The following is a 19,986-nucleotide window of genomic DNA, read 5'->3' as shown; positions in this document are numbered from 1 at the left end:
ATGGTAAATTACAACATGGCGTTTCATGGCCCGAATCAATGTTGCAAAGTCTTCTTATTCGTATCCTTTAGAACAATTCTAGACTGGATGTACAAGACACAAATGTGTGCTTTAGTCGTTATCAGTATGCTCTTTTATGTCTTCGGCAGTATACATGCACTCCAGTGAGATAGCGCTATAAAATAAACATGAAATCACCATAAGCAACACATTTCATACATGAGGCCACTATTTATTGAACTTGATAATTCAATGACAAGCACAATTTAACGTTTAAGTTTCAAATCAATACAAAATAAGTTCTTATAAAACTTACTTAAAAATTCTATTTTTCGAAGTACACCATTCTTTATAGTCTTGCCAACTTTAGGAGAAGATATAATCAAAGGTTTGGTGCAAACAAGGAAAACATTTCACTAATAATGTGGTGAAGTTTATCTTCCTTGAACAACCATAAAAATCGGACGTAAAGCATAATCATGCTAATACCAACAAAAGTATACAATATATATATATCAATCCTAACACGTCTGGTGTCCATTTCGTTAGTGAGGAACAAACGTGGAATATATCCTAGTGTTTTATCATTTGTTTTGTAGTAATGCATCCTGTATATAATCCAAAGTACGTTCTCCTCATCCTTTACACGCTCAACGCTGTTGTGAATGTTTCAATTTCCAGATGATGGCATTGCCACATTTAACGTCTAGTTAGCAATTTTGTGTACACTTATATCCAATCCTAACGTGGAACATTTCCCTAGATCTCATTTTAATTTTCAAGACAGCGTTTCCGAGAGTTTATTCCATTTCTAGAAGTCCCTATTCCTCCAAACACAGTAGGTTCAGGAATGTTTATATGATTATCTCTTACTACATATTATCCTGTCGGAAGTGACGTTGTAAAGTTGTTCAATTCAATTAAGGAACTTTCTAGTAATCCTATTCCGTGAAAGCATCATCTTTTTACAACGAAGTGTATTCTTGTAGAGAAATCCAACAGCACTATCTGAAACAAAATGAATACATTAGATATATCTTATTACATTTTCCATATGATATTAAGATATTTCACAATATTTTTTGTTATATCATTACTAGACAGGCACATTCATAGAGAGTGTTTTCTACAAGAATTGTTCACAATATTTTTTTCAACACAATAATAGCTGAGTGTTTTTGATGAATCAGGGATGTAACCGATTTTATGCTAGATACTTTCAAAGGAACAGCACTACTAGTAATACAGATTTCATTGGATTAAGGTCAACTGGTTATGACAGGGAAGAGGTTTCTGTACTTAGTAGCAACTGATTATTTTACTTTTCAAAGTTGTTGATTATGACAAATATCATTTTAATTTGTTTTAAAATCATGATTATGATGAATTTCATCTTCGCGTATACCTACTATAGTTATGTAATTTGATGTATTTCTATCATTGTTGGTTCACTCCTGAAATTTTAATAACAGGGAATAAACATTAACAGAAACCTGTATAACGGTAACATAGCTTGGGAAGTGTAACGATAATAACGTTAATTGGTGAGTTATCTCCCCTCGTTATGACGATAATGTCCGCGATTATTAGCTGGCCATTTATCTCCCCATTACCCGCCTACGTTACTGGCCTATTGTTATAGGATACTCTGGTTTTACTACCACCCTTCTCTACATAATTAAAGTCAATCACTTATCTCAGTAGAATTCGCAGGGAATTTATGTAGATTTCAGCGCAATTTTTGACTTCATTTGAATCTAGTATCTACTATTTTTACTTAAAAAGGATTTTTTTCTAAGAAGAAATAAAATTAGATATTATAAATTACAAAAAAAATCGAAGCTTTTCTTCAATGTAATTTATATCAATATTTTGTTTTCGGAAAATCAACAAGAATCATTTAATGAATCTTTGTGATCATTGAAAATGGAAGTCACGATCAGACAATATAATCTGCAAACATAATCTGCTAAATTACTCATTACGTATATGTGAAGTAAATTTCAGCAAAAATGTAAAGTTTAGTGTTTGCGGGATATAATAGCCTTCATATTGCTGATTTCTACTTCACTACGATAGAAGATCTGGGTACCGGCCAATACATTTTATCATCACTGTGTGTGACCTCCTGTCTGTGGTAGGGAGACATCGATTAAAGGACCCTCATCCAACAGGTTCAGTCTCATTTACACAAAGTAAACCACAACAATCTTTGTTCCTTAACTGACATATTTATGAAGTTTTGCTCTTCTGTGAAAATAAATGTATGGCCTAGATTTTATTTCTATATCTTAGATAACGGATCTGTAAATGGACAACCCCTATATCACATGGTCAGAAATGTTGACCTCACTAACCCTGACGTTATCATCCTCTATAGATGTAGATAGAGGGGGTACAAACGGTAGCAAAAGGGCGTGACTTTATCTACATTGTCACAAATACCCGATTAATATTGATCTACGCGGCTGGTTTTTATTTAGGATGTAAGCGGTCACGCTATTGTCGCTTAGGCACCCTCGCCGTGGTGGCTGCTGGCCCACACCTGTTGCCGTGTACCTGACAAGTTTAGGTGACGTGAACAGGTGTGGACCATCTGACACAAACTTTACCTATGTGGTTTTACAAGTGTCTGCAATACTATTTATACAAACAAGGAATAAGATAATAGTTCGAATCTCCAAAGGAAATTTTTTATTAGATCATCATGAAATCATAAAAGTCATGTACATTTTTAAAACCTTAATGACACATTCGCATTAAATATACACATTTATCAGTCAATGAAACATAATTTGATTAGCGGTGCAGATTAAATCATAGGTTCATTCAATGTTAAATGAGAAGCAAAACATTGGCGATGCGTACCATACATGTGCATGGGTTCTGGTTTCTGGTTCATGGAATATTGTTCCTGCTATTTGTACAGAGTATAGATTAACTCTGAAGGCGATAGTGTATGAACAATATCAATATATGGTACAATGCATATCACTCTTTTCTGTGGCAACTGAAATTCTCAATATGTAAACATGATTTAATTTCACAGAATAAAAACAAAACAAAACCATTACGATACATTTCAGTATAAGTGAGGTAAATATAACCATGTATGAGTGAAGATCAACTTTAGGGAGATTACTATAATCACGAAATTCTCAAAAGTGAACTTTGGTCGTATATGACATAAAGCTAAGTGACAGTAGATGATCAGAATGCTGTCAATTGCCATACGTTAACATGAATTTTTGTTTTGTTTTTATTTCACTACTGCATTAAGGGGTTTTCGTTTATTGCTTTCCTAAAAATACCCCAGGAATTTCATTAACATTGAGAAAAAACATTAAGATCGACAATGGGACGGTGTCGCGCAGGAGAAAACATAAATCGATCTTATTAATTACACAAGCCAACGTTGGCTCTCCAATTTCGATGTTCGGAGGGCAGCCATTATTCTCCGCGAACATCATCATGACATTTTCTCAGAGCGTTACATATTGACAAAACAATTAAGTGGCGTGCACACAATCACAACGAGAATGTTTTTATGAGGAAATAAATGAGCACAACTAAGTATGTCCTGGTAGTTGTATTTGTTTTAATGGAAACAGTTTTGACCCCTCCCTTTCACGAATAACGTGCAGTCCCACTGTGTACAATGTAACAGACACATTCTACATTTTGTTTCGTAGACTAATTTTTCAATGAGACAATCTTTTATTCTGTGAATCCCGTTGTTATGAACTGAAAAAAAACTTACTCGATCCCATATGCCATAACAAATTGAAGTCTTTAATTTTAAATATTACAGTAGGGGTTGATTACACAATTATTTACAAAATGCGATTTATTTTCAAAATGTTGTTACCGAAACCACATTTACAAAACAAACATTTGTTTCCTGTTTTTACTTTCGCGAGAATAGCGTAAGGCATCTTAACTTGTTTTCAAGAACATTTGTCATAATCATATCACTGACAAATGTTTACTTTTCATATTAATATCATCTATTTTTCTTGTAAAATTTGACATAAGATATTCAATTAAAGTCCCTGAAGTTCACGGAAAAAAATACTTTTTGTCTAAACTGATGATTATTTATAAATTTCCAAACCTTATACAGTTTCATGATAAATTAGTTCAAAATTTACTTTAAAAACGGAAAAAGAAACGGGACACTTTATCCTAGATCCTAGTAGCGGTTTTTTTGTTATCTAATTTCCCGCATTCTATTTTTGGAGCCATTTATTTTTTGTAACAAAGCGGATCATTAATTTGAAATTTGACAGTTAAATTCAGACTTGTGGCATTCCACAAATGGAAGACTGCGGTGAAAATTGAGAACTAATTTTGGGTCTCGGGCTCGTGCCACTAGTTCACGGTTAATGAAGCCTCTAAACATATAGCCTGGTAGACCGGGGTCATCAAGTGCAAAATCACGTCGCATGGTATTAATAAATACTACTGTTTTATTGATTGACCAGTGTTTTAAACTCGTATCTTAACATTAAATGCTAAAGTGCGCGCGAGGTATCCTTTTTAATGCGTTACAATACTCTACATCTACCGTTTCGTGTTATTTATAGTCACAAAGGAACCGTATGGAATATTATTACTTACTATGAGACTTGAATTACTAATGTAAAATTCCTTCATAAAATGGACGAAATAAAAGCGTCATTATGCATAATATACAAACACATATAATATTATAAACCAACTGATTCTTGCGGCGATGTAACTTTGTGTTTTCATACAGAACTACTTTTTCACTGCGATTTATATCTCGTGATATCAACTTGAACGTAAAATACGCGACATTTAGTCGCACATGGAAAATAGTTTACAATATAGTATCAAGGCACTTCGACAACAAACTGTTAACTAATTTATCTGTATGTATATGTAAACTATTTCGTATAAAATTAAAATTCAAGAAAATACTTTGTTTCAAATTATATTGTGACGGTTACAGTAGAATCTATGACTCTAAATCGACAAAAAATCGAAGTGATTTTTTCCCATTTAAAAAAAAATCGAAATCAAGTTGCAGCAACACCAATTGCCGTTTAAAGTACACATTTTGATATGTATAGCTAATACCGTTTGTTTTGTAGCGGAGAAATGACAGAGAATACAGTTCATTAACATACTGAATGACACGATTCATATGCATATCTAAATATGGAACGGCTTTCTTTGTTTAACTTTTTAAAAGATTACATCTAGACTAAGAGCATAATACAAAGAGAAAAAAACCACAGCGATAGAAAGAGATTCTCATTCACAGAGAGATCTGGAAATATGCTGAGATTGAAACAATGAGATAATATTATACTGACATAACGGCAGACTTCCTCCATATAAAGACATTACACAAAAGTGACGATTGGGATTTTACTTTTAATGTATGAAAATGCAAACATTACCGTTAGCTAGCCAAGGTTAGAGAAACAGATCCACTTTCTAAAATCATTTTTAAAGCCCGATGTTAAGATACCATAGTAAAAACATATCCAAAAAAAACTACAACAAAGATTCGAGGTGTCACTTCTCAGCAGATATTACCGATTTTTATCGCATATCCTTGACTTTCTATAATTGTTCAGCAATTATAAGATGGCGACATATCAGGTGACGACAGATCTAAAGAAAATGCCTTCTTTGTAATTTCTTCTGACACTTAGAATCATTTACATGTTTAGTCTTGTTCAAAAGTTAAAATAAATTAAAAACATAATAGGGAGAGAAAAAAAGTAAAATTAAAGTTATGAATGACTGAGAACTTTTACCACTTATTGTAATATTAAGTGCGATACATGAATGACGACTGTGTCGTTTTGTAAGTTTGTTAAAAAATAATCAACATTAACATGAGAACAGAATATGATCAACTAATTCAATTCAAGATTGTTTACACAATGTCAATTATGAAGAAAAATGTAGATTTGGATAGAGTTGATCTAAACATTAAATATTACAATTAAAATCAAACCATGTAATCGTAAATAGTAAATATTCTCAAGGACATTTGTGATTCATATTTAGATTCCATCTTAGTCAAAGCAAAATTTTCAAATATAAAAGTTACCGCGAAAACTTAAGTCATGTATGATTTCAGCATAAAATGTATATCGGTAGTCATTTGTTAATGTGTAAAATACCATAGCATGTAGTAGTATTTTTTGGTGTATAAATTGAAAAACAAAACCACTTGTTTTTTTTTTAAATTTTACATAATTATGAAAATGTATGGTTCTTAAAAAACAAAATTAATCAGTTTCAATATTTCAAAGATACTTTCCAAATTCGCTTGATACAAGTTCGTCTTATGCAAAAATATTATGATTTAAAAGCAATCATTAATTCGTTGGAGAATAAAGATATAATACATTAAATTACTGTTGAGAAAATAAAATATTAGCTTTAATATTTATCCCTTATATCTTGAAAAACCATAATATATTATCCGGTGATTATCTATACGTATCAGGTACCATAACATTTGATTGACAGGATATTTGGAAGTCAATATGCTGATGTTTTATTTGACCTAGATTTGCTATAGCGAAGGCCATTGATGAATCAGGGACCGTTTATTACACCGGGCCACCTAGTTCCAGTCTTCTTGACATTTGACCGTACAAATCTACATTTTCACTTATTTTCATCATTGATTGGTTTGGATAGATAGATGTTTTTCTGAAACTAAATTTTGTTATTTTTGAGTGTTATCATGGAGATTTAACTTATCGTAAACCAACTATTTTTCGCGTGCGATTTACTTTCAAGTCAAGTTGCGAAAGTTGATCTCGGCGAATAATATATCTGCGCCGTTTATATAGGTATTGTAATCGCGAAATTTAATAGCTGCGAAAGAAAGCTGGTTTACAGTAACCTGGGCGAAATCATTTTTATATCATTTGATGTTAGATATCTTTATTACAGTTTATAGTTATTTGATAGTCTTTTAACTATTGCATCAAAAAAACTCAAAATCTCGCATTGTCATGGAATCAGAATATATTTTATAATACTATATTGTATAAACCGGTATAAGTAATAATAGTATGTACAAAACGATTGTAAACTTTTTGAGCGATATGTCCTGTTATTATAACACATAAAAGAACAAACAAATTGATTCCGCTTATCTATGATCACACTTGCTTCTGTCAGGTTTTGATCAGTAATTTAAGAGATAATGCATCATGGTTGGTTGAATTGTTAATTTATGAGTCATCTAAGATTTAAGACCGCCAAAATTAAAAAGTTTGCAGTAGGAGTTTTACACACCAGTATAATTTTGTATTCCTAATACTGAAAATACGATCATGTTGCCAATATTTTTTTATTCATGACGCAGTGTAATTTATGCAGGTTTCTCATCAGCCATCTGTCTACTTGCAAAGATTTGTATAAAGATGTAAAATTATAAATTTTGATTACAATATTTTATGCATCACATGGTTTAGCAAAACTGATGGTGCTCTGTAGATATGTTACATATTTATAAGCATCGAAAAGCTATTCAAACAAGGGCATACTGTTAATATTCATATATAAAAGGTTATTGCCCTTGGAAAATATGATCAATACAAACATCTGTGATAATTGTCTTCCTTGTCGTTGTTCTGTTTGTCTCTTGCCTTCTTTGGCGGTATTTAATACAAACCTTATTGTAGATATGACCGAAGACATGTAGGAGTGGAAGACGGGGTGACTGAGTGATGAAGTATGAGGTCGAGGTATTTTTCCACTAACCATCTACCTCGGAGTTTTGAGTTCGACATCCAAGACAATCGCAAGGTAATGAGAGTAGGTCAAAAACTTTTTAACAGATAATCATACTGCCATCTACCTTTGTAATTCGACAGGCGTTTTAATGACCATACCTGCAAATAAATAAAGACAAAATAACCTAGTTAAAGTAAAAGCGGATTGGCATCATTACATGTACAGATAGTCTTTGACCCTTCCGTATTTCACGATCACTTTCAGGGGTAATCCTTACACACGTGACCTTTTTTGCACCTTTTTGTACCTCAGGAAATGGAATAGATTACTTAGACTAACACTTTCAGGGCCCCCTTGGAACCCCACAGCAGTTTTGATTTAGTACCCATACCAGCTCGTATGTAAATTTTATTTCCTTCATGACTTTCCTTTCGATGCCCATAGCCCGGTGTCCGAACACGCGAAGGGTCAACCCGATACCCCTGTGTCTTCAGCCCCTCCAGTTTATTCCTAAAGAATGAAGCATGTACCCGTATCAATATATTATCACCGACATAGGATCGGGGGGTGGGGGAGAGTCCCTTCCCTGAAACCAGAACATGAAGAGTTTGACAAAATTTGTCAGCTTGATTGTACAATCTAAATCAGAACATTACGTCATTATCACTAAAACTCACGTTTTTATGTATGTCTCCAAGCTTACGTATGGATGTATTATGCTGTTACATTTTATTATGGTGTTAGATAAATGCAATGTATTAAATTTTAAATGAAATGTTTTCTGGTTAAGCTAACCATGCTGTCTTTGTGAGGGTGGCAATATCACAATGTGGGGTGGCAGTAAATTAGCCCCGAGAGACGGGTTTATCTACCCTATAGAGCGACCTCAACAACCATATAGATTTACATACGGATGGAAACCCACTCCAAACAACTCTCTCATGACCAATGGCAATTTCTTTTTAATTAAAACATACAAACACCTTGCATGCTAATTTTATTTTTACTATGTTAATATGTGGTAAGTTACGACTTCAGTGATATCTTTTGACATTTGTAGGTGACTCAGGAAGTTGAATGAAGCGAATGCACCGGTCACTTTCGGAGGTCACGATCCGGGCACTTTACTAGAGGAAGTTAATGTCCCGATTGCTTGATGCAGTAGTTTAATTTAATTATCATCACATTGCCTCATTTAACTTCAAATGCTTCCGAGGTTGTTAACAGATTACCAACGCAACTTTGTTTACGATAAAATGCCATCTGGTAAAAAAGGGATTTCTTTTAGCGAAAAGCACGTTAACATAGTAAAAACTTTGATGTTTGATTTTGTGTCAGATGCAAGATTAAAAAACCTCTTTTATCCAATTGTAATGTATAGTTCCAAAAATTAATTTCGACGATGCCAAGCATATCAAAATTCAAAAGCAAATGTTCAATGACAGGAAAATATTGCTTTGTCATATAAGAAGATATATCACACTAACGTGCTCTTAAACATAATAAACTTGAACTTCGTACAGGTAAAAAATCAAAGAAAATGTGCGAAAATAATTGAAATCATATCTTTAAAATTACACATGTAATGCCTCTCCTTGTGGCGATACAATGCGTTATAGGTGATCTACACCTCTGTATGTTAGCGAGATGTGCCGATAGTAGGTGTTAATAACATGCTGAATCACTTCTACCGAAAATATCGAATTGAGGATAATCTCGGTTTGTGCTATCGACTCAAAATTCATTTTGTACGTACGGTGTTTCTCTTTGATGATGAAACCTTGCAGTGTTGTTCTTTCTCTGGAATTCAATCAAAACATCAAATCCTATAAGAGAAATTACTTATAGTTTAAGGTTTGATCTCAGATATTTCCCTCTCATGTTTGTAACGATAGGGACATTTGCACCAAATGAAAGTTCAAGCAGAGGTCATTTCCTTGAATTAAAAATACAATGTTTCCCTAACTTTAAAGTTTCCTAGAATAGAAAGGAGAAGGTAACTTACATTTGTAGCAACCCTAAACATTAGAATGATTTGTACTACTAAATTTTTCGTATCTAGATAATCAGGTGTACATTCAGACACTGATCCATAAATTCATGTGTAGGTATACCTGTAGTTTTAAAGACTTTTTCAATTAAGTGAATTGTAGTTACGGTACCGGTACATGTAAATGAAATTATACAGTACCAAACTATACGGATATCAATTAAAATATATTTTCTATTAGAACTAAAAGAATTAAAAACGTGAATAAAATGACTTATCTATTTTATGAGGTGATGATACAACATAAAAAGCAAATTCAGAAGCATCTGATGTACATTCCACGAAATCTACACGTAATATATCATATTATGGTGCAAAGACATATCCAACATTCCAATACGTTCACCAATCATTCCAACATTCGTCATCAGAAAGGCACGTGTTTTTATTTCTGGTACCAGCTTTATTCATCATTAAGGATCTACCGAGAAATGAAATTTATTACCTGTTTCCCAGCCTAACCCTGAGTAGGAACTATACCTAGGGGTGTGTATTGCTACGCCGAACAAAGCGACGCTCACCTGAAGATCATTAATACTTAGGTAATGTTACGTTTTACCTCCAATTGTGTCAAAACCCACTTTTGAAATATACTTGATAGCTGACAAAAATGTTTTAAATAATAACATATTTCGAATTTAAATGCAAATTTGACATAAACCAGCAAACACCTGTGATGTGATATAGAAACGTAATATGGCGGTCCGGTGTCCGTGTTGTGACATTGATACCGCTTGGGATTATCTACCCAACAGCCTGGTTAGTATCCGAGTAAATTGTAATTTTTTTCTATAAAAAAGTGAAAACTAATCAAGCATCTAATTCACATATCTATTTTTCGTTGATTATTTTAGCTTTATACTTCGACACTACTTCAATATAAGTAGGATATCTATCGTAATAGTAAATTATATATGGTTATTAGAAGATCATTTTTCATAGAAAACTAATAATACTGACTATACTTAAATACTTAATGAAGTGACAAAGCTGATGCAGTATGACCTTGACTTTAGTGTTTCATAGGTGACTTCGGTTAATATGTAACAGGAGGCAGTGTAATTGTAACTGGTTTCAAAGTAGGACAAGTCACACACAGAAAAATATTTGATTTGGAGGTGAGTAGACAATTAATATGATTAGATCATCTTAATCTCATGTTTATGACTGTAATTGTATATCCTCCTAAATCTGACTCCAAATTTGCGTCTGTTAACGTGATGTACGCACATTGGACAGCCAAAAAGTATAATTTGTGATAATGAAGAATGATATTCCATGCTCTTCCTCATATAGATGAGTTAACACAATCATAACTTGTTACAGGAAATTTTAAATATATTTAGAAAACTATATTAGAAACAAAACTAAATTTCTATAAAAATAGTTTTACCTACTTTTACGTGTTGTCATTGTAATTTGTCAGTGTTATTGGGCAACCTTTTAAATACGATTGGACAGCCAATTCCAATTAGGGTGTAACGGGTTTAATTGGTATAGGATAATTTATATATTTAAGGCAATTTCCATTTCCATTTCATGGTTGAAATGTTCAAGGCCATATTGCAATTGCATGGTATTTGAAATCGGCACTTTTCCTAGGAACTCTATCATTTCCACCTGTTTATGTAGATAACATTCAGAATTAATATCACCGTCGATTAATCAATAAATTTAAAGTGTGCAAACAATTGTTAAGTTTAACAGGCCTTATTATTATACAGAACTGTTCTTCATTGATTAATTTCTTAATATATCAAAAAGTTTAGTTCTGATGAAGAAAATGATGACTCTTAACCAAATGTCACGTATATTTATTTTTGCGAATTTCCCTTAATTGTGAATATCGGTATCTCCCACAATTATTTTTGAAAAACATATCCATTTAATTTTTAAATCCGCGAAACTTAATCTTTGCTAATATACTTTGAAATGGAAATCGCGAAATTTAATATTCGCGAAAGAAAATTAGTTTACAGTACTATAAAACAGACACATGTCACTGTTATAGACATATAAGTGCCTAATGTTTCTAAATCTATACTCTGTTTATCGTTTTATGCTTAATTATATATTTTGAGATCAATTTCAAGGAAAATATCATATTCTGATGCAATTTTAACATTTAAATTTGGAAATGTGTTCGTGACAAGATTATTTAGTTCTTTACTCAATACATTGTTATATAGTATTTGTACAAAATTATATAAAGATAAATTGAATTTAGTAGCTAAAACAACACTTATGTAATCTATACATTTATTAACAACAAACAAAGTGTACCTATCATGAGCTTTTACATGAAACTGTAATATATACTTGTTCATTAAAATTATGCAACTTTTCAATATCCGTGCAACAAAATATTAATATAAGCCGGTATGTATTCTAAAATTCCGCATTGTGTTTTAATCCGAATTAATCATCGGACTGAAAACGATATGTTATATAAGTTAATATCGGTAATAATTATCACCTTTGTATACAAACCCCATTTGCGTGTTTTAAACAGACAGTCATGATCAGTTACTTGCCACGGTTTCGAACAAAATTGAAATCATTCTTTTTGGATTTGATTTTCTGGGAAGGCTTATTCTGATGTATCTCTGTCACTAGTGTTATTTCTCTTAAAACATTATATTTAATCACTTTCAAACAGAAGACAATTCGACTATTGATTATTCCATATATAATTGATCAGCATTATGGAAATATCTATCTGTATTCTTTATATGTATTGTGCTGGTACATAGATAAAGCAATTTGTTAGAGATCAGCAATTATGGATATCATTATCTTGGAATTATTACCAAACCTGTGTTTTGTTCTTTTTTCAATTTCTAAAAGGTCTGTATAACATCATATCGACCGAATCAGGATCTTTTTAATAGTGTTATGTCTAGAGACAAATGGAATTCTAATATGTTTGTCAACAGCAATATGTAACTTGTCGGTAGATCTGTAAACACGTTTCATTCAGCGAGAATAATAGAAAGATTGGGCACATTTAATGTGAAATTATCTTACTTTGTATTCTATTGGCGGTTGTTATAGAATAAATGATGTAAAACAACCATTGTTCCTATATAAATTCTTGTAATCCTTGATTAATCACCTACTGTAGAAAATTGCAGGTAAATTGCAGGTAAAATGCATGTAAATTGCAGGTAAATTGCAGGTAAAATATAATCAAAATTAAACCTCAGCGAAAATATCCTTTGGCATATAGTTGCTAGGAAAACTGTTGGTGTAAGAAACATAATGATTACAATTCTCTTGACCACCAAAGCAAAATCACGACAAAAATCACATTTTACAATTAATAGAAAAGTTATTTGCATTAGACATCTACATGAAGTTTATCTACTGGTAAGGATTCAGTCATGTAGCCAAACATATTGTAAGGGTGTTAATATCCGTAATACAATTATTTAGTTTTTTTTTAATTTTTCTCTGTATGATGCTGGCATATACCACTGTCGCCAAATGACATTAAACTTCACAAACGTAAATTCGCATCTTAATACACACGTAACGCTTAGGGCTTTCATGTTTTGCAAAAAAAATCTTTATTGACTCAAAGTTTGATGTTCATTTGATGTGGTCTAAAGGTTAATGGAAATCTCGAATAAACTTTCTTTTTTGATTAAAACCCACCTTTAGTAAAATTCTGTATTAATAGCTCTTTACTCATTAAATAACGGAAACGAAATATCTTAATGTTAAAATTTTATATACCACATTAACAGCAAGTGTATGGATTCTTGCTATTGTATGATGATACTAAATGAAAATAGTTAAAGGATCATCATTTATCATATCCAATGATTGCATCTCCATAAAGGTGTTCATGATACATATTACTTAACCGTTTATCCAATGTTGTTTAATTTTCTGGTCCTGTTATCATCTACATCTATCATATAACTGATGATTTTACAACACAATTTTCTTTTCTCTTTTTGCATTATAAAGGCTTATCCAGTAAACAATAAATAAGGACAAAGTTGATAAAACGATATTCTTAAAAACTAGAAAGAACGTAATCTTTATCGAAATTCTAGATTATAATCGATTTCATAATCAAAACTCCCTAAATTGATATCATAACAATAGCACCATTTTTTCTTCTCAATAGTATGATGTCATAATCGTACACAAGGTTATTTAATACTGGAGACAGAATTACCGAGCTAATTGGGCGAAATCATTGTATAACAGACAGATTATATATCGGTTATCGTAACTCTTTATATACGTGGTATTATACAACAATAGGGCGTGACTAAAGTTAAATTTTACCATTGAAATATCACGGTGATGACCTACGGAATGTTGAATCAGCATCACCACAGATAACAAGCAGACACATAGATAAATGCTGCAGACAATTGTAGACGATAATTATATATAAAATGTCAAAAACATCCGGATACATCGCTGAATGGTGCATGTATACACAGAACTTTATTTGTTGGTTATGTGTATTGTGTATGTCAAGATTCAATGAAACTAAATAACCATTTAATTAAATAAAAACAATATTTTATATGTATTTGTGAAAAGATATTCAGACATTAGACACGATTAAATATGAATTTTTGCCTAAATAATAAATACCATATATGGTCTGTTGGAGGTGGAGTAATAGTCTGTGGTATCATCTCCTCTTATCGCTTTGACGTTGTTTTACATTGTCATTGAATCCAGTTACAGATAAATAATTCTAAATGATAATTCTAAAGATTAAATACACAAAGTAAACTCGACTCTCATGTTCTTTCCTATATCTTTAAATCTAAGTAGTATATATGAATGTGTAATATAAAAAAACCTCCTTATGCTACCATATTTGTTTATTTCAATGTTAATTAAGGTATTCGTGTTATAGATTGCGTGTCTTTAGCTTCAACATCATTATCGTGGATTGCCGAGCATTTTCAACCTTAACCTAAAACGTCAATGTATGCTGACAAGTATTTTTTTCGGTTTTTTTTTTCTTTTTATTTCACTCCATTATGTTGACCTTGGTGTTCGTGAACTATACCAGAATAAATACCGAAAGTAAAGAGTAAAGTAAGAAAGTCAAGCTAACTACTCCCCACATTGTAAACAGCGCAACTTTCTGTCCGGGTCATCTGCCTAGATCGTAATCTTGACCCCAAGTGTCGCCCGTCCCCCAAGGTTTATCGTGAAATTCGAACCAATGTGCCACGGTCCAACAGTAACCTGACCCAACTTTCACACTTCAGTACCCGGCGCTTTCTCTCCGTCAATACAGCACAGATGACGGTGATAAGAGCGACAAGGAAAGTTAGCCTTAATTAACGCTGTTTTGGTCTGGTTTGACTTTTGTTAGAGGGTATAATCTACCAATCTAGTGATAAAGATATATTTGTTGTTTGTTTCCCTGTCATTTATTTGTAGGCTTCTGTCCCGCCTATTAGATGTTGAAATTCCTACAACTGTAGCTTCCTCTAGTGGTTTCACCTTCACTGTCAATTCTTTACAAAGTCAAGTCTACCTGTTTAAACTAGGTACATGATTTGTTGATTATTAGCGCTGATACAATCAAAGAACTAGATACATTTGAAGTGCTGGTTTGTATCTTAATAAACACGAATCAAAAAGAAGCCAAATTGTTTACACATGTTATCGGAATTTCAGGAAATTTTTCTACACGAAATAAAACAGCAATCTGTTGTTTCAGATCGCGACAGGAACCTTCCTTTGATAACATATCGGTTCTTGATATGTCATCAACACACATCAACAGTATCAAAAGGTTTCCGAGTTGACAGTATCAATTCAATAATTTATTTATTTTTCTATTTATATTCTTACTATCTCTCTTTAATATAATATTTCTTTATCATTATCAAAAATTGTTTGTTAATTTCTATTTCATTCAATCATTTCATTTTCATATATTTGAATTTGTTTCTTTCGCTAATTTCTACTTATGTGATGACGTGGGTTTTTTTCTTCATCTATCATTTATTTTTGTAATTTTTGTTTGTTAGTCTCACAGTTAACTTTTTTCCGTGACCTATCATTTTCCTATATTATACTTAAGAACCAAATCAATTTTGGACATCATTGCTTCATGCTCATCAACAGCTAGCGGTGTCTACGGTGGGATGCTGTAGAATCTAGGATCCCGAGACGATTATTTCGAATTGAACTGAGAAATGTCTCTGGAATGTACACAGAACTGTCAAACTTTAATAGCATACGGTATAAGAGTACATCGACCTGGATAGAAAATGGTTAAACCTATTAAAAACGGTTATTGATTCCCCCGCCGGTTTCTGTATGTGTGTGGTATCTGGGTTGCATGATTGACATATTGCAGTATTTCGTAAAGGCTTCTTATTTAGCTTTTTATACTCTGGAACATGATTTTCGTTATTTACATCAAAAGCAGAACAGTTGAATAATCGAGATATTTTTATCAATTGGAAGGCTACCAACCATGAAATGCAAGTGTAGAGTATTCATGTACGTCTTTAGAAATTTTAAAAGGGTGCATCTTTTCTCGATGACACTTGTCTCTTATTTCTAATAGCGTGGTTCAGGAATCGTTATTCGAGAACATCTCAATCTACCTTAATAATTGTCTATTGTGTAGAAGTTTAAAAATCTAACGTAAAAACATTCGGTTATAGTAATGTATATTTTAAAGAAATTTTGCATAGTATGAATTAATATATTTGGGTCTTGAAGTCGCCTTTGTGTCATTTTACTGCCGTTTTGTCAGTAGGGAGCAACATGCAGATTGTCTGCATTGTAACCGCCCATCTCTTTTCAACAATTGTACGACATACCCGGAGGTCCAAACCCGACGCAAAACCGACCATTTTTCGCGTAACCACTCGTCTTTACAAAAAACAGCAGTGTCCCTTGGTACACAGTGTTCCGCGGACAGCAGGAAGCAGCACCACTGCCGCCAGTGCGGCGCGTGAACGGTCGGTGGGATCAAGAGAACCAGGTTGTGTGAGACATTGTTATGTAGGGAGCGAGGTTACTCCGGGTATTGTTGTATCAGAGGCGAGGTTGTTCCGGGTATTGTACTGTTTTGACAGTTTGTAGTCTGGGAGTTGTGGGACATGATTCCGTGTCTACGGCCATCCGCTGTTCGCCATCTCACCTGTTACAGTCCAACCTGCGGGAGCTTTTGTCGATCTGTTTCTTGCCTAACTAGGGAACTCGTGTGAATTTGTCGATTTCTATTAGTTTTATTGCCTAACTTTCTATGTGTGTTGGTGAGAAAGTGTTATGAGTTTTGCCTTTGTCGGTGTAATTTCCCCATGTGTAGGTGTTTTGGTGTATCTATTTAAGTAAGATTGCCCAATCTTTATTGTGTACTTTATATCATCGTTTACCCTATTTTACAGTTTACAAACGTTAAAGCGTTGCTTAAAGATAACGTATTCTAATTTAAGGAGTGTCTTACATTCATAAAAGTAAAAATACAGGTTTTAAAATCATTCATGTATCATACTTACACTCCTATTTTTCTATTGATTCAATTATTTAGCTGACATATCTATTTTATAATCAATTAGGTCAAAATATCTAAACTGATAAACATTTTACCCGGCACTATTTAGCTACTTCATTTTTTTCACGATTATTCTACGTTTATACAAAATAGTTTAGTCATAATAAAAAACAAATGAGAAACATGTAACTAACAAATGAACTTATTTAAAACTTAAAATTGATTTCCTGTTTAAAGCTTTAAGAAATAAAGCGAAAAAGAATTAGCTAATCATGATTGCCGTACATTTATATTTTTGTTTACCTTTATTTAATATGTCAGGATTGACATTAATTCTCTATTCCCCCAACACACGCATGCCTAAAATTATCGCTAAGATTAATAACACACAAAATGTAAATGATTTTCAGTATATTAAAACATAACATACTTAGAAACAGGTAATGCAGCAAGATTTGTGATATTGACATAAGACATTGTGCAAAAGTATGTTAAATATTAGGCGCATCTAAAAATAAACTTTAAAAGTGTAGTAATTGACCTGACGTTTGGTTTATGTACCTGTACTAAAGCACATAGACCACATTATTATACAAGTCCGGTAAACATTCATTGGACCATGTCAAGTACACCACGATATCCCAAACATGTGCTCCATTAGTAATTAAAATATATAAAATTGCTTGTAAACACTATATAACCAACAAACACCTATATTTATATACTCAAGATCAAATTGATGAGGATTCCCTTAGAGACCTAGTGATAAAATATTTATATTTTAAAATTTAATGTTTCTGATTTATGATTTAATTTTTTTTTTAATTCTATGTTTTATTATTGTCATTTTTTTCATTTGTGGATATTATGGTTACGTGTCTTCCTTTATCATAATAAAGACCTACCTGTAATGTCAATGGGTAATCCAATCCATCATACGATGCCCCCGCGAGTGGGGAATGTTATAAGGTAGGGGCAAAGACCCCAGCTCCATCCAGTAAAAACAAATATTCGCGAGAATAAAGAGACTTGTGGTCATTTTAGAAGGCCAGAAATATCTGTTGAAGTCTCCCTGACTGCCCACTTCCACAGTAAAAGTGAAAGCCAATGTGGCCGCTATTTATTTCTCGACGGATGAAAGCAATTTTGGGTCTTTAACTTCATGTTCTTGGCCGAGGTAAATGCCTAAAATAACGGCTACATTTAAGAATATTATTGACGGTGAAAATGACAATTTTTCATCCGACTTTTTTATTGTTCAATAGCGGTAATTTCAGATAAATACACTAGATAGGGTAAATTAGCCGCCTCGCAATCATGTGGGGCTGTTTGGGCCGATTACCTGACAAACGGCTTGCTTCGCTGTGTGACATCTTAAGGAGAGAGCGAACAGGGATAATTCTACGGTATTTTACGTTCATAAATTGCCAAATTAAAGCCATGTCGACATTATTCAGGGCGCGGAAAATGAATGGCGTTTTCTCACATTACGTCACTGATGGAATGGACATCGTTATCTAATCACCAATCGGATCTCGCGAGAAAAATCGACCGAGCCATGAAATAAACATCACCGCCCGGAAAATCGATTTCACCTTCGTTCCTATGTTATCGGTGGCATTAGATATTACAATTACCTGTATATATTTATACTCATTCTACCTAATTGATTTATTACAATTACTTGTATATATTTATACTCATTCTACCTAATTGATTTATTTCAATTAGCTTATTTCTTAAGATAATTATGATAGACGAGTTCCGATGAATTGTTACAAACATTCATGTTAAAAACGTAACATTAATTGTAGAAACCTTTGTAATGTGGTTTCCTGAAGTTGTTTGTATGTCCGAGGTATTCAAGTACAAACCCAGCATTGATCATTTACTCTACATCAGGTTTTAATGTTTTTGATATTTTTTTAGCTAATTCATGCTATTTTATATTATTCCTAAATTTTTACTGTCCTTAATTGTTTATTAAGATTTATTTTCGTTGTCATTGTCAGAAGCTAAGTGATGTAATAATTTGAGGGATTGTAGGTGGCTAAGTGGTGTATAATATTGAACGACCTTTTGATCGCGAGGTCAAAAACCAAAAGAAACTTTTTGTTTCACAACGCATCAATGATAAAATCATATTTTACCCATATTCGAACCATATAATGTTAATTATCGAGAATAGACTTATGGCTATTTTCATCTCGCAAATGAAAGAAATGAAAAAAACATGAAACAAATTGAAATGTTTAGAACTTTATTAAATACATATAAATAACAGACACCACAACTGATAAAAAGAATCGCTGATATATAATATATTCAAATGCCTTAGTACAATTATGTTTGATAGCTGGCTAATTAAGTCTCTTCTTTGATAATAATTATATAAATCTTCTACTTCATCTGATTTTTTTTAACCCATCAGTCCTAACTTATATATTTATATCTTCATATTTTTTAATATTAAAACAAAAACGAATAAGAAATATTTAAATCGTTTAAGATATCATTTTATTGCAATTGTTACAACGTAAAACATTTTGTCCTATTTTCTTTATTAATATTCTTTGTTCTTTGAATCTAATTTAATATGTATAGAGTCACCATTATGATGTGTCGAATTATCTCACACGAGTTAAATAGTTCCTGTGTGTAATTATTTTAAATAGTTGTATCATTTTAGCACTGC

General features: G+C 32.5%; 1 long non-coding RNA gene across 1 annotated transcript; it reads right to left on the bottom strand.

Moving 5' to 3' along the window:
- Window positions 1-230: 230 nt before the first annotated feature.
- On the bottom strand, window positions 231-18,614 carry LOC138322449 (uncharacterized). Its single transcript, XR_011208398.1, has 3 exons — window positions 18,197-18,614; window positions 7,676-7,895; window positions 231-1,008 (listed from the first exon to the last, which is right to left on the bottom strand). It is a non-coding gene; the product is annotated as an uncharacterized lncRNA (long non-coding RNA).
- Between the last annotated feature and the right edge of the window lie 1,372 nt (window positions 18,615-19,986).

Source organism: Argopecten irradians, chromosome 4 (genome assembly GCF_041381155.1).
Source record: "Argopecten irradians isolate NY chromosome 4, Ai_NY, whole genome shotgun sequence".
NCBI lineage: Eukaryota > Metazoa > Mollusca > Bivalvia > Pectinida > Pectinidae > Argopecten > Argopecten irradians.
This window is presented reverse-complemented; position numbering and strand designations above follow the sequence as displayed.